The sequence below is a fragment of the Cryptomeria japonica genome, chromosome 6, assembly GCF_030272615.1.
Source record: "Cryptomeria japonica chromosome 6, Sugi_1.0, whole genome shotgun sequence".
NCBI classification, from domain to species: domain Eukaryota; kingdom Viridiplantae; phylum Streptophyta; class Pinopsida; order Cupressales; family Cupressaceae; genus Cryptomeria; species Cryptomeria japonica.
The window spans coordinates 301365955-301381123 of record NC_081410.1 but is presented as its reverse complement, the minus strand read 5'-3'; positions in this window follow the sequence as shown (position 1 = coordinate 301381123).

Sequence of the window (15169 nt, the reverse complement as noted above, 5' to 3'; positions counted from 1 at the left end):
CCCAAATGCATACACAAGGCTATGCAACAAGGGTCACAAAGGACACCCTTGAGATCACTCTCCATAAGGAGAGCCTCTCACCCAAGGCTGTCATACTCCTTCCACCCCAAGACCATCCTACTCCCCCAAGAGTAGGAGATCTTGGACACTCCCAAAACGAGAACACATAAACAAAAAAAACATAGAAATGAAAACTTGCATTTTTTTTTTCTCCAACAACAATTTACATAAACACATCTCTTTCAACAAGCATTTCTTTCCTTCAACAAAACAACATAAACAACGTAAATAAGAGGAAATAAAACCAACCTTATTCTGCCAATAGGTATGTTAGATTTAGTTGGGGATGAGCTGCCCAAATCCACACAAACTTTTCTCCAATCTTTCCCAAAAATTCTATTCTACTACTAATTTTCAAAACAATGCATAATCTCCAACAATGGAGAGTGGGTGATTACTCACTAAGTCCCTAATCCTTGCCTAAGAAGGCCTCTCACACACTTCCCAACCCCTTGGGTGAGATGAGAGTTCCCATTGGTTGCTCTTCCCAAACTCTTACACATTACTAAAACTAGAAAGGGAAAAGGTGAGAGAAGATGGGGAAGGGAGTTTGACATCAAAAGAGAAGGTTGTCTATCCTAGGAGGAACTTTCTAAGTTGAATTTTCGCTCACCTTGAAAAAACCACTTTTTGAAGTGACTAAACAGTCACATGGGAGTAGTCACATGTTTCAAAATACCCCTAACCCATAGGTATACCCTTTGGACCTTTGGAAAAGCCCTAAAACTGACCCTAGGGGTCCTTTTAACCCCTTAGAAACCCAACTGAAGTTTACCTACGGGTCAAACCTGAGTTGACCACTCCCAAGACTCCCTACCCAAGGCAAATTTGGGACCACACTCATGTGTTTGAATGGCTTTGGTAGAAACAAAACTCCCTCCAAGAGACAAGTCAAAATCAATGACACTAATCATCACATGTGTCAAGTGACACAATAAAACACAATATAAAAATCACACATGGAATTTGTCTCTTGTAGGTTTACACAATTAAATAAAATCAAATTAACACACATGCATAATTTACTTCACAAATAAAATACATTACAAACGGGGTGTTGTCTCTCCAAATAGACAACCCCTGGCTTAACAAATGTGCATTGGTCTAGGTTTGGTTCTCCATATAAATTTCATGGTCACATGGATAATTTTCCTACGCATCTCAATTAACACATTAGTAATTCCAAATAATCACAATTATACATAATTAAATACATGGATTTCATTGCACATCAACACTCATACATTTGGCAACAATAATTCAATATCTCATTCATTCAAATTCAATTTCACATAAGCAATTAATATAATTCTCAAAATTGAACCATTCATAAAATAAGCATCATTTTTCTATCATCAAAGTGAAGTCCTGCAATTCCAATAATGACATTCACCATTTCAAGATAATTCTATTCTAGCAACATATAAAGTTTCATAGTCATCAAGCATAAAATAGAGCATCATCATATGTCAATGTGATCCAAATCATAGAATCATATAGTTCTAAATCCAATAAGCATAAAATAAAGCATCCATAATAGTCTCAATATGCAAATAACTGAAAATGTCAAACTGAGTTGGCGTAGGGCCTCACACCCTCCCCCTCTAGGCATGAACTTCCTCCTGGAGTTCATCAAAAAGGTGGGGGTACTATGATCTCATACGTGTTGCATCCTCCCATGAGGTTGTGACCTCATCATAGCAATCCCACTGGACCCTAACTTGGTCCAGCTCTCGACCTCAAAGGCCCAGCGTCTGGCATGCCAAAATGCGAATGGGCTCCAAAGTTAGCTGCCCGTCCGACTCCACCTGCAAGACATCCCAATCTAAAATATGAGACACATCATAGATATACTTCCTCAAAACTAAAACATGAAACACATCGTGGATACGTGACAGGCTAGGTGGCAATGCTAGACGATAGGCAACTGGTCCTATCCTCTCAAGGATCTCAAATGGTCCTACAAATCGAGGTGCAAGCTTAGAACCCTTTCCATATCGGATTAGACTCTTATGCGGTCGCACTCTCAAGAAGACTCTGTCTCCAACCAAGTAGCTATGATCTATCCTCTTTGCATCTGCATATTTCTTCTATCTATCCTGAGCCTCTCTAAGACGCTGCCTAATCAAATCCACCTGCTGCTCCATATCTCGAACTATCTCAGGACCAATAGCAACTCTGTCCTCTATGCGGTCCCAACTCAAAGGTGTCCTACAAGGTCTGCCATATAATGCCTGATAGGGTGGCATCCCCAAGGACGTGTGATGCCCATTGTTATAGGCAAACTCCACTAAGGGGAGGTACTCTTCCCATCGGGTCTAGTGATCCATGACATACATGCAAAGCATATCCTCTAACACCTGATTAACTCTCTTTGTCTGGTCATCTGTTTCCAGATGATAGGCTATACTTAAATTGAGCCTGGTACCCATAGCTGCCTGTAATGCCTTCCAAAAGGAAGAAGTGAAGAGGGAATCCCTGTCAGAAATGATCTTGCAGGGAACACCATGAAGTCTTACAATGTCTCACAAAAACACCTGTGCTACTACTGGTGCTGTGAAGGTGGTACAAACTGGTGAAAAGTGAGCCACTTTGGTCAACTTGTCAACCGTCACCAAGATGGCATCATGGCAACGAGATGACATAGGGAGACCAATGATGAAATCCATAGATATAGTATCCCACTTCCACTCTGGTATAGCATGAGATTGGAGCAACCCACCTGGATGGCGGTGCTCCGCCTTGACTCTCTGACACTCAAGGCATCGGGCTACCAACTCGGCAATAAACTGTCACATTCCTGGCCAATGGTATAATTCCCTCAAGTCTACATGCATCTTCTTTACCCCAGGATGTGCTGCATAAGGAGCTCTATGAGCCTCTGTGATAATGAACTCCCGCAATCCCCTGGGAGAAGGTACATAGATGTGTCCTCTATGGCGTAATAACCCATCGGACTCTAAGGAATAATCCACATATTTCCCTTCTAATGTTTCCCGAGATCGTATAGCCTGACAAACCTCTAAATACCATCTGTCCTCTAGCAACTACTGCATGATCCGATCTCTCAAATCCGTGCTCATAGATATGGTGTATACCTCATGACGTCTCCTACTCAAAGCATCTGCTACTACGTTTTCTTTCCCTTTGATGTAGTGAATGTCAAAATCATACTCGCACAAGAATTCCATCCATCTCCTTTGATGTGCATTAAGATTCGACTGAGTGAATATGTACTGAAGGCTCTGATGGTCTGAGTGCAACTCAAAATGATGACCCAAAAGGAAATGTCTCCATCTCACAAGTGAATGCACTACTGCTGCAAGCTCAAGGTCATGAGTAGGATAATTAAGCTCGTGAGTCTTGAGTTTCCTAAACTCAAAAGCTATAGCTCTGCCACTCTGCATAAGTACTACTCCTAAACCCTCTAGGGAAGCATCTGTGCAAACCATGAAATCAGTTGAAGGATCTGGTACTACAAGGATAGGTGCGGTAGTAAGTGCCCTTTTAAGTTCCTGAAAGGCCTTCTCGCACTTCTTCGTCCACTCAAACTTCTTCCCTTTGCGCTGAAGAGAAGTAATAGGATGAGCAACTCTAGAGAATCCTTTAACAAAACGTCGATAATAACTTGCTGAGCCCATGAAGCTCCTAACCTCTGTCACACTGGTAGGCGCTGGCCAATCCATAATGGCTCTGATCTTCGATGGGTCTACTGAGATCCCATCACCAGATATAACATGACCAAGGTACCTGACCTCTGTTCTAAAGAAAGCACACTTCGACAAACTGCCATACAACTAATTATCCCTCAAACACTACAAAACCTGTCTCAAGTGCTCCTCATGCTCCTCCTCATTCCGTGAATAAATCAATATGTCATCGAGAAACACAATCACAAAACGGTCGAGGAATGTGTGGAATACTCCATTCATGAGACTCATGAAAACTACTGGGGCATTCATAAGACCGAATGTGAACTCATAGTGGCCATATCTAGTGCGAAATGTGATCTTGTGGATATCGCTATCCACTATCCTCAACTGATGGTACCCTGACTTTAGATCAATCTTGGAAAATACTTTGGCTCCCTGAAGTTGGTCAAATAAATCATCGATCCTGGGCAACGGATATTGGTTCTTGATGGTTACTTTGTTCAACTGACAGTAATCCATGCACAATCGGAGAGATCCATCCTTCTTCTTCACGAAGATGACTGGTGCACCCCAAGGGGATACACTAGGGTGAATGTGGCCCTTCTCTAGGAGTTCCTCAAGCTGTATCTTGAGCTCATTAAGCTCATTTGTGGTCATTCTATATGGTGCTCGTGAAATTGGTTCGGATCCTGGAACAAGGTCTATATGAAAATCAATCTCTCTATGGGGCGGCATACCTGGTAACTTTGAAGGAAATACATCTGAAAATTCCGTAAGGATAGGATGGTCATCAATAGATGGTTCCTTTTCCTCTTCTTCTCCTCTATCACTAATGGTGATGGCAAATAACTGACATCCCTTTCGCATGCTCCGCTTAAGCTACATGGCGGAGATCATACGAAGAGACACGGGTCTCTGAATTCTAGTGATCACTATGGGAGAGCCATGATCATCCTCACACTCGATCCTTTTCAGGCGACAATCCATCTTGGCTCTGTGGGCATAAAGTCAATCCATGCCAAGTACGATGCCGTATGATCTGAGTGGTGTAACTCTAAGGTCTACTAAGGTGGTGGTATTACCAATCTGAAGCTGACAACCCTTAACCTCTGATTCCACTGACACTCTAGCCCCTGAAGCTAATTCCACTTCCCAACTGACCTCTTGTCTAATTGCCACTAGCCCGCAATGCTCCACAACCAATGGAGATATAAAAGAGTCAGTAGCTCCTGAATCAAATAATATAGATACACTACTACCTCTGATCATACCTGCTACCTCAATAACTGTGGCCTGATGCTCTGCCTGGTGGTTGTCAACCGCTGCGAAGACCCTATGGGACTTGCCCATATCCCCAACTATCGGCTCTGATGCTGCCATCCTCTGATTTCCTACCATCTGACCCTGAGTACACTCCCTCGCCATGTGTCCCATGGCTCCACATGTGAAGCAAGCGCCACGTGCCTGAAACTGCACTCCCTGTGGTCTGGAAAAAGACTGTCCCCCTATCCTGCTAGAACCACTATATCCACCTCTGGAGGACTGTTGAGTCCTCGTCGGAGGTGTGTAAGGAGCATGAGATCTCTGATCTCGCCTCTGACCCTGTGACTGCCACTACTTGGGCTTCATGCCCTGCTGACTCTGCGGAGGCCTTTGCCTCTGGTTTTGCTGTGACTGCTGTGGAGGAGGGGGTTTGGAGAACCCCGATGAGTGTCTATTGTTACCTTTCCAATGGGGTTTCTGAAACCCATAAGTCTGTGGTGTAGGGTTACGGTTCTGGAACCGTTCTTTCAAGTCCTGGGGTCTGACCTGAATCTCCTCGGCTATCAAAGCCTTCTCCACGGCAACCCGAAGGCTCCTTGGAGCGACCATTCTCACTGGTCCTGCTATGCCGGAATTCAATCCTCTGATAAATCGGCTGACGAGAAGCTTCTCATCTTTCAGATAGTCTACGTACGGTAAGAGTTCAAAGAACTTGTTCTCATACTGGGTTACTGAAAGACCCTTCTACTGGAGGTCATGAAACTCATCCACCCTACGCTATCTGAAATGCTCTGATAAGTACCTCTCCCTGAATCTCTCTGTGAAAATCTCCCAAGTGAGGGTCTCTATCTCTAAGCCACACTTATATTCTTCCTATCTCCACCATGTGGAGGTTGTTCCTTGCAATAGGTGAACCGTTGCACGTGCTTTTAGATTGCTCTCATAAGAGCGCAATGCAAAGCACCTATCTAGGCTTAAAAGCCATGCCTCTGCTTCTACCTCGTCGGTAGATCCCCCAAAAGATGGTGGCTGAAGATGCATAACCTCTCTGATTAGATCCCCTGGATCCCGACGTGCCCTCTCAATATACACTGGTGCTACGGCTGGAGGTGGTGCTGGTAGGTGAACGGACTCGGGCTCATGCCCAGCCTGACTCTCTACGGGATTAGGAGGTGGACTCCTACTCCGTTCCTGAGTTCTGGTTCTCAACATGATGATCTACATGGCTTCCTGAGTTCTGGTTCTCAACATGATGATCTACTGCCAGAAGCCTATCCTGCACTATGCCAATCAGGTTCTGTAGAGCTACCAAGATGTCTCGATTTGGGTCAACTGATCATTCAGGAGGAGCTGCTGGGTTCACTTCCTGAACCGATTCCTCCCTAATGACCTCTTCGCATGCCATGCGTTCACGCCTAGGGCCTCTACCACGTTTGCGAGTTTGTCGCGTAGTTGGAGGCATCCTCTTTAAGAAAATAAAATAAAATGAAATAAATAACTATTTTTGGAGAAATATTTTAGCTAATTTAAAAAAATATATATAATAAAAATAAATACAATTTAATTAATTTAATAATTATAGCGAAACATAATGGAGTAAGGTTTCTAGTGTTGGTAACCTTGCTCTGATACCAAAATGTCATGCCCAAACTTTTGGGCACAAACGGAATAATTTTTTTTTTTTAAATACTTAACTTAGAACGACTTACTTAATTAAAGTAATGCAAATCTAGTTGACCCTAACTATATTTTGAGTGAATCAAACCATTCATTTAAATTGGTGATAAAATTAACTAAGTTATAAGCGAGCTAATATTTCTCTAGAAGAGTTATCGCCAATCTTTATTAATAAAGGAATTAGACTCCCTTGGCAATTAATCGCAAACTTAATATATAATCTCTAAAATTATTTGTCCAATAATCTCTTATAGTTCTTTAATTGTCTAGGGTCTAATAAATTGTCCTAGTTATTAAATTTAACAACCCTATTAAATAAAATCCCCATAAATTAAAATACCTTATAATTTAAAATTTAAATGGGCCACTTGACCCTACTAATATCGCTGTGTTTTTTTTCAAGGGTCTATTCTACCCAAGAATTTTGAAATTTTCTTTTTGAATGCTCCAACATTCATTAAATAATTAAAAGAGCATTAATTAATTTTTTCTACTAACTAATTTGATTTCAACAATTATAGAAGTTAAATTACTTATATATATATATAAAATATATATATATATATATATTTTTATATATCTTACCTACGAAGATAAATTTATGTTTATAAGTATATTCTAAAGAGGAAGGGAGAAAGTTTTATTTTATTTTAACTTTGAACCCCTTTTAAACATTCCCACACATATTCCTCCTTTTTTTTTTTTTAAATATAAGCCAAGTATGCTTGCCCTAACCCGAAATTAGGGTTAGGGCATGTGTGTTTTAACATACATATTTTTTTTTTTATTTGTGTGGGCTGTGTGTGTGTGAGTGATGTCTATTTTATTTTGTGTGTGTGTGCAGGTGAAGGAGTGGTGGCGGCCATGGGAGGGGCATTTTTTTTGTGCCACATTCTCCCCACGGCGGCGCGCGTAGGGCCGAGTCGGGAGTTTATTATTTTTATTTATTTCTTTTTCTATGGCGGAGGAGGAAGGGGGCGGAGCAGAGCAAGTAGAGGGAGGTGGTGCGGGAGTGCCGCAAGCTGCGGACAGCACGCCCACCGTCTGCGGCTACCGCAGGCTGCGGACAGTGCCGCCCACAGTCTGCGACTCCCGCAGTCTGTGGACGTCACCGCCCACAGCTACGGGTTCTGCAGCCTGTGGACAGTGCCACCCACAGCTGCGGCCCCCTACATGTTAATTCGAAATTTTTTTAAAACCCCTCCTTTTTTTTTTGGTAAAAAATAAAATGCGTAATTCTCTTTTTTTTATTTTTATTTTATTTTTCTATTTATATATATATATATATACATATATATATATATGTATATATAAATATAAAGGTAAGGCAATATATATAATTTAATTTGAAATATACAGATTTCACAAATAATGAATGAAATATATATATATTTATATATATATATTAATGAATGATTGATATATATATATATTTGAATGGCTTGATTAACAAGCTTATTAGTTTTCTCCTTTTTTTTTTATAAACAGGTTTTCAGAATGCCTTTTAAAGGAGTAAAATATATATATATATATATATATTGCTACATTTTTAAACTATAACTCATTTAGGCCTTCTTTTGAGTTTATTATTTTTATATTTCCCTAAAATGCATGCAAGGATTTCCTAATGTTATTTGAAGATTGAATAATGGGGGAAATATATATATATTTTTTTTAAAGAAAAAGGCTGAAGAAATATATGTTGAATATTCTATTTTTTTTTTTGTTTAAAAACAGCTTTCTGCAACTAACATTTACAATGCATCCTAACAGCAACTTAATATATATATATATATATATATTTTGTAGACAAAATTAACTAAGACTAAATTCTAATTTTTTTGAAAAGAAATAGACTACTATAATAAGTTTCACTTTTTGCATTAAATGGGAAAATAAATGACTGATTTATTTATTTTGCAGCAGCATAAATAACAAAATAATCATGTAGTAATAAACTAAATTTTATTTTCAGAATACACAAAAATGCATCTACTTCATTTTTTTGTAAAACATGAAGATTTAAATACAAGCTAATACTTTTCTCCTTTCTTTTTGCAAAACTAACCAAGTAGGAAAAATATATATTTCTTTAGCAAAGGTAGATACAAAGTAAATATGAATACAAATGGGTTTGAAAACCCAACAATATTTTTCTTTTCATGGTAATATGATTAAAATAACTACACTTCTTTTCTTGAAAATAACTACAACATAGCTCACATTCCTTTTCTTTTATACAAGCTACAACATTGAATACATTTCTTTTTTTTTCTTCAACACTTTTCTGCAACACAAAATAGCAACAAGCTCTTTATTCTTTCTTTTCCCATCCTAAGTAACCTACAATAAAAACACAACCTGACCATGGAGAGCTCACCTCCCAGCCTAGGCTTACTAGAAGCCACCCCCGATCTTGGAGAACCAAGCATTAGATGGGTTACAAACAAGCAAACAACACAATAAATAGGGTAACCACTCAACATACATCTTCCCATCCCAAGCTACACTTTCACCACATTTGTGATGATCCTTCCATGGGTGGAAGTGGACCAAGTACCATTGGGGAAATTGCAAGCCAAAAATTACAACTCAAGCCACCTCATGGCATTACAAAATACAACAAAGATGCATCTCCATACCTTATGCCCCCCAAAAGCTCAAAGGCCATATCTTCTCCCCTTATGACCCCCAAATGCATACACAAGGCTATGCAACAAGGGTCACAAAGGACACCCTTGAGATCACTCTCCATAAGGAGAGCCTCTCACCCAAGGCTGTCATACTCCTTCCACCCCAAGACCATCCTACTCCCCCAAGAGTAGGAGATCTTGGACACTCCCAAAACAAGAACACATAAACAAAAAAAACATAGAAATGAAAACTTGCATTTTTTTTTTCTCCAACAACAATTTACATAAACACATCTCTTTCAACAAGCATTTCTTTCCTTCAACAAAACAACATAAACAACGTAAATAAGAGGAAATAAAACCAACCTTATTCTGCCAATAGGTATGTTAGATTTAGTTGGGGATGAGCTGCCCAAATCCACACAAACGTTTCTCCAATCTTTCCCAAAAATTCTATTCTACTACTAATTTTCAAAACAATGCATAATCTCGAACAATGGAGAGTGGGTGATTACTCACTATGTCCCTAATCCTTGCCTAAGAAGGCCTCTCACACACTTCCCAACCCCTTGGGTGAGATGCGAGTTCCCATTGGTTTCTCTTCCCAAACTCTTACACATTACTAAAACTGGAAAGGGAAAAGGTGAGAGAAGATGGGGAAGGGAGTTTGACATCAAAAGGGAAGGTTGTCTATCCTAGGAGGAACTTTCTAAGTTGAATTTTCGCTCACCTTGAAAAAACCACTTTTTGAGGTGACTAAACAGTCACATGGGAGTAGTCACATGTTTCAAAATACCCCTAACCCATAGGTATACCCTTTGGACCTTTGGAAAAGCCCTAAAACTAACCCTAGGAGTCCTTTTAACCCCTTAGAAACCCAACTGAAGTTTACCTACGGGTCAAACCTAAGTTTACCACTCCCAAGACTCCCTACCCAAGGCAAATTTGGGACCACACTCATGTGTTTGAATGGATTTGGTAGAAACAAAACTCCCTCCAAGAGACAAGTCAAAATCAATGACACTAATCATCACATGTGTCAAGTGACACAATAAAACACAATATAAAAATCACACATGGAATTTGTCTCTTGTAGGTTTACACAATTAAATAAAATCAAATTAACACACATGCATAATTTACTTCACAAATAAAATACATTACAAATGGGGTGTTGTCTCTCCAAATAGACAACCCCTGGCTTAACAAACGTACATTGGTCTAAGTTTGGTTCTCCATATAAATTCCATGGTCACATGGATAATTTTCCTGCGCATCTCAATTAACACATTAGTAATTCCAAATAATCACAATTATACATAATTAAATACATGGATTTCATTGCACATCAACACTCATACATTTGGCAACAATAATTCAATATCTCATTCATTCAAATTCGATTTCACATAAGCAATTAACATATTTCTCAAAATTGAACCATTCATAAAATAAGCATCATTTTTCTATCATCAAAGTGAAGTCCTGCAATTCCAATAATGACATTTACCATTTCAAGATAATTCTATTCTAGCAACATATAATGTTTCATAGTCATCAAGCATAAAATAGAGCATCATCATATGTCAATGTGATCCAAATCATGGAATCATATAGTTCTAAATCCAATAAGCATAAAATAAAGCATCCATAATAGTCTCAATATGCAAATAACTGAAAATGTCAAACTGAGTCGGGGTAGGGCCTCACATAGTAAATCACTCTAATTTATTCATATATCCTCATGGTTCTCTACATCATTTTCCCACCATGTGTACTTTCATTTCATCTTACATATATATTATCCTATGCCACTTGTCCTCTAGTTTGTTATTTAGTTACATTCTTTAATTTTTGTCTCCTACTTACATTCCAATAACTTAGGAATCTCACCTTATATTACCCTACCATTTCCAATGCCTCATCACCTTTTCCCTCTATATTTTCAAGATTAATTCCTATAATGGTAGTCCTCTTATCCTATTTTTCTTTTCACAACATATTATTCATGTTACTACCTTCCTACTATACTTTAGCTTCCTCCTATTATTGTTATCACTTTCATGCTTTAGCTCATGTAACTAACATTATCTCCTTTATTTTACACACTTCACTTTACTATATCTTATTTTTATCACTCTTAACTACTATGTATTGCTTCACTTGATATACCTAAATATTTCTCCTACATTATTTTCATGAATTTACTCATACTATCTAATATGTGTGTTTGCTTCTCCATATTATACTTAACTTATTCTCCCATTTGCTCTTCCATGAGGGTAACCCCATAGTGGGACCATGCATTATTTTCATTGGGCAACATCATCTCCATATTTACTTACTAACTCATGATTTCCTAGATAATAATGATCCATTTTCCTATATATTACTACCTGACTCTTATAATTCAAATTGCTTCCTATTTTCCTAATCTTTTCATGATCAAATTCATCTAGTCATACCTTTTCCAATTATTGAAATTATTCATTGCTCGATTCCCAAATGATAAACTTAGATTCCATGATGTGAACTCTTGCTTTGCTTCTTCTCTTCAATTGATTTTAAACTCCTTTCTTCACATAATGTAGAAAAAAAATGATTTCAAAGTTCTATATTTACCTTATCAATTACTTCTAGGGTTTACCTGCCAAAAAGAGTGTCTTGTCGATGACATCAACATCTTCACCAAATTACCAAATTACATATCCATCAAATTCATGTCAAACCTACAACATGAACTACTTCAGAGAGGGGAGGACATATGTTCTTCCTTGAGAACTCCCCTTGAGCCAAAAATAAAAGCTCAATTATCGGAGGAAGAGATGCTTGCACCAAATTCTAGTACATTGGATTTTCTTACATTATTTACCACCTTCTTTCTCCATACCATGACTTCCTTTTTCTTAGATTGACAACTCTTGACAACATTCTTTTCCATAGATTTATCCTCTACAACCACAATTATGCAATTACTAGCATAATGTTTGGATTGTTTGCACTTATAACATTTGATGTCCCTCCACATTGAATTTATGAAATGTATTCTGGATCTGCACTGATTAGCTTTATGACCATAACCATTGCATAGATGAAAATAGCCATGAAAATTAATATTCATCCCATTCATTCCAATCAGATATTAATTCTAACTCATAACATGATTCCTATAGTAATTTTCTTGATGATCAAGTTTCTTGCAATTGAAATATTGAGTGTTTAGTTCTTTCATGCTTCTACATTTTGTAGCCTTATGACCAAATTTATTACATTGAAAACAATAACCATGAAATGATGGGTACCTTTGTGCATTCAATTGATGGATCGACAGTCTTCTTGCAATAGATTTCTAATTCAATATTTTTCTTGCATCTTCAGGTTTTCTCTCTACTTCCACCTTAACTCCCTTGCATTTGTCTTTATCATTCTAATTTGAACATTCACTGGTTTGAAATCCTAGTCTAGTCTTGTTTTCATGAGGTTTTTGCATGTCAATCAAGTCATCTAGTAGTTTGTGCTTTCAAGAGTTTTGGTTTCTTCCTCTAGCTTCTTTACTTCTTATTCCAATTTCTCACATTCTTCAATATTTAGCTTATTTAAATCTCTTAGAGTTTCTTCCACTTTGTTCTTTTCCTCAATTTTTAGCATTAGATATTTAATGGTTTCATTTTTTTGCTTTAACTAATTATTAACTTATTTATGTCTCAACTTGAACTTTTGAATATGTTCTCCTAGTTTCACTACACACTTGTTTGCTTCTTTGATGTGATCTTTCAATTCCTCATTCTTTGTTTCCACACTTTCTAGATCTTCAAGAGTTGTCTTCAATTATTAATCCAGATGATATTCTCATGATCATCTTCATTGACACCATGATTCAACCAACAAGGATCTCCCTCAAGCAGTTAAGCTAACAAACAAGGGACTAGGCTCTAATACCAATTGTTGAATGGTTGAATGGTCTAAAATACTGAAAGGGGGGTGAATCAATATTTCCACAACAACAAAAAACTTTCCACTGATTTTAACCTTAGCAATTAATCTCATCAACATGAATCAGCAAATGCAGAATAAATAAAAAATATAATCACAAGATAGACATGAATTTTTAGACATGAAAAACAAAAATGGGAAAGACCATGGAGAGTGTTGACTCTAAAGACAATTTAACTAGTTATATGGTGTTTACAAAAGGTGGCTCACTACCATATTATAACACAATTTACTATCATATTACAACATGGCTTAGTCTTGGAATGCTCATTGCAATAGAAATAAGTGAGCTGAAAAAAATTGCATCTCCAAATGCATGAGGTCGGTTCCAAGATAAGATCAAATAACAAAACAACTACTTACAACAAATCCGGTAAGGGATCTTTGCAACACTTTCTCCAACCTGTCAACACACCTGCTTGCAACAGATCTAGTAAGGGAGTACTACAACACTATAACTGCACTCACACTTTCCACACTTATACACTCCTTTGCTCATACACTCACATCCCACATCACACTCTGCTACACACATACTCATGAACCATCATATACATGTGTGTGTGTGTCTCTACATATCATCGGTAACCAACAAGACAATATGTCAACCAAGCACCAAAGGTTTACACAATAATGCATCGCTCAGATCAACACGCTACTCAAACATGCCTTGACCAAAATAGGGTAACCAAGTTGGCCTTCACTGATCTTCTACACACTTTTTAATTATTAGAATACACGCTTCAATTTGTAGGGTAAAACAAGAGGTTTGTTGAACCCATAGATATAGTCCTATAGACATGAATTCCAAGCATAATGACTTCCATCTTTAAGATATAAATACAAACACTTGATACAAAAGGAAAAACTCAACCATGACTAACATAACACTAAATTCTAGATCAAAGGATCTGTTGGAATCCAAGAACAGTGTGAGGGGGGGGGGTGAATCAGTGTTCTACTGGAATGTTCAGTTGTAACCTTATTATAACATGCATTCACCAATCGGTAAACCGGTACATATATAATTCAAATAAGTAAAGAAATCAATGAACCAATCACACAAATGAATACCATAACACAAAAAGCTTATATGTGGAAAAACCACGGTGGGATTTGTTGGTATTTTGGTATGGTTTTGTCATTGATGTCAACACCTACTAAAACACTAGCACTTTGGAGATCCAGCAACATTCACCGACAAGTAAGTAACTATTGCACAATTACTGGTATATGGTTTACCGGCAGGATATTGTAGATGTCTAAAACTGGTCAATGCTTGCGGAGTCGTATTTTAACATTGGCGCATTGCCTTATTTTAGGGTTTTTGCATCGCATTAACATTTCTCTTATGTTACGCACTTGGTCTTTATCATTTGTGAGCATCGAGTCCTTCTTCTACATTCTTCATTTGTCTCGCTTTCGAATTTGGTCTTGTCGATAACAATCTTCAGTCATGATTTTGGTCGATCTTATCCTGTCGCATCAATGTGCATGCTCATTTGTCATCATTTTGGACATCGTCAATCCTAATTAGGGTTTTGTCCTCTTTTCAATCTTGTCATCTGGTGATCGATTTGTCATTGATCGTTGTCATTCAATTTGTCATCGATCATTGTCATTTTCAATCTTGTCATTTTGCAATCGATTTCTCATCGATCGTTGTCATTTTAAATCTTGCGATCGATTTGTCATTGATCGTCGTCCTTCTCGATCATGTCAATTTGGATCAATTAGTCATTGTTTCTCATCAATTGGCACATTTATCAATCAAATTGTTTGTCAAGACCTAATTGTCATCCTTGCATTTCTAATTCATCTTCTAGGGTTTTTATGATTTATTCTTTTAACCTTGTTTGTCATTTTTCCTCTAGGTTAAATAATTTATTT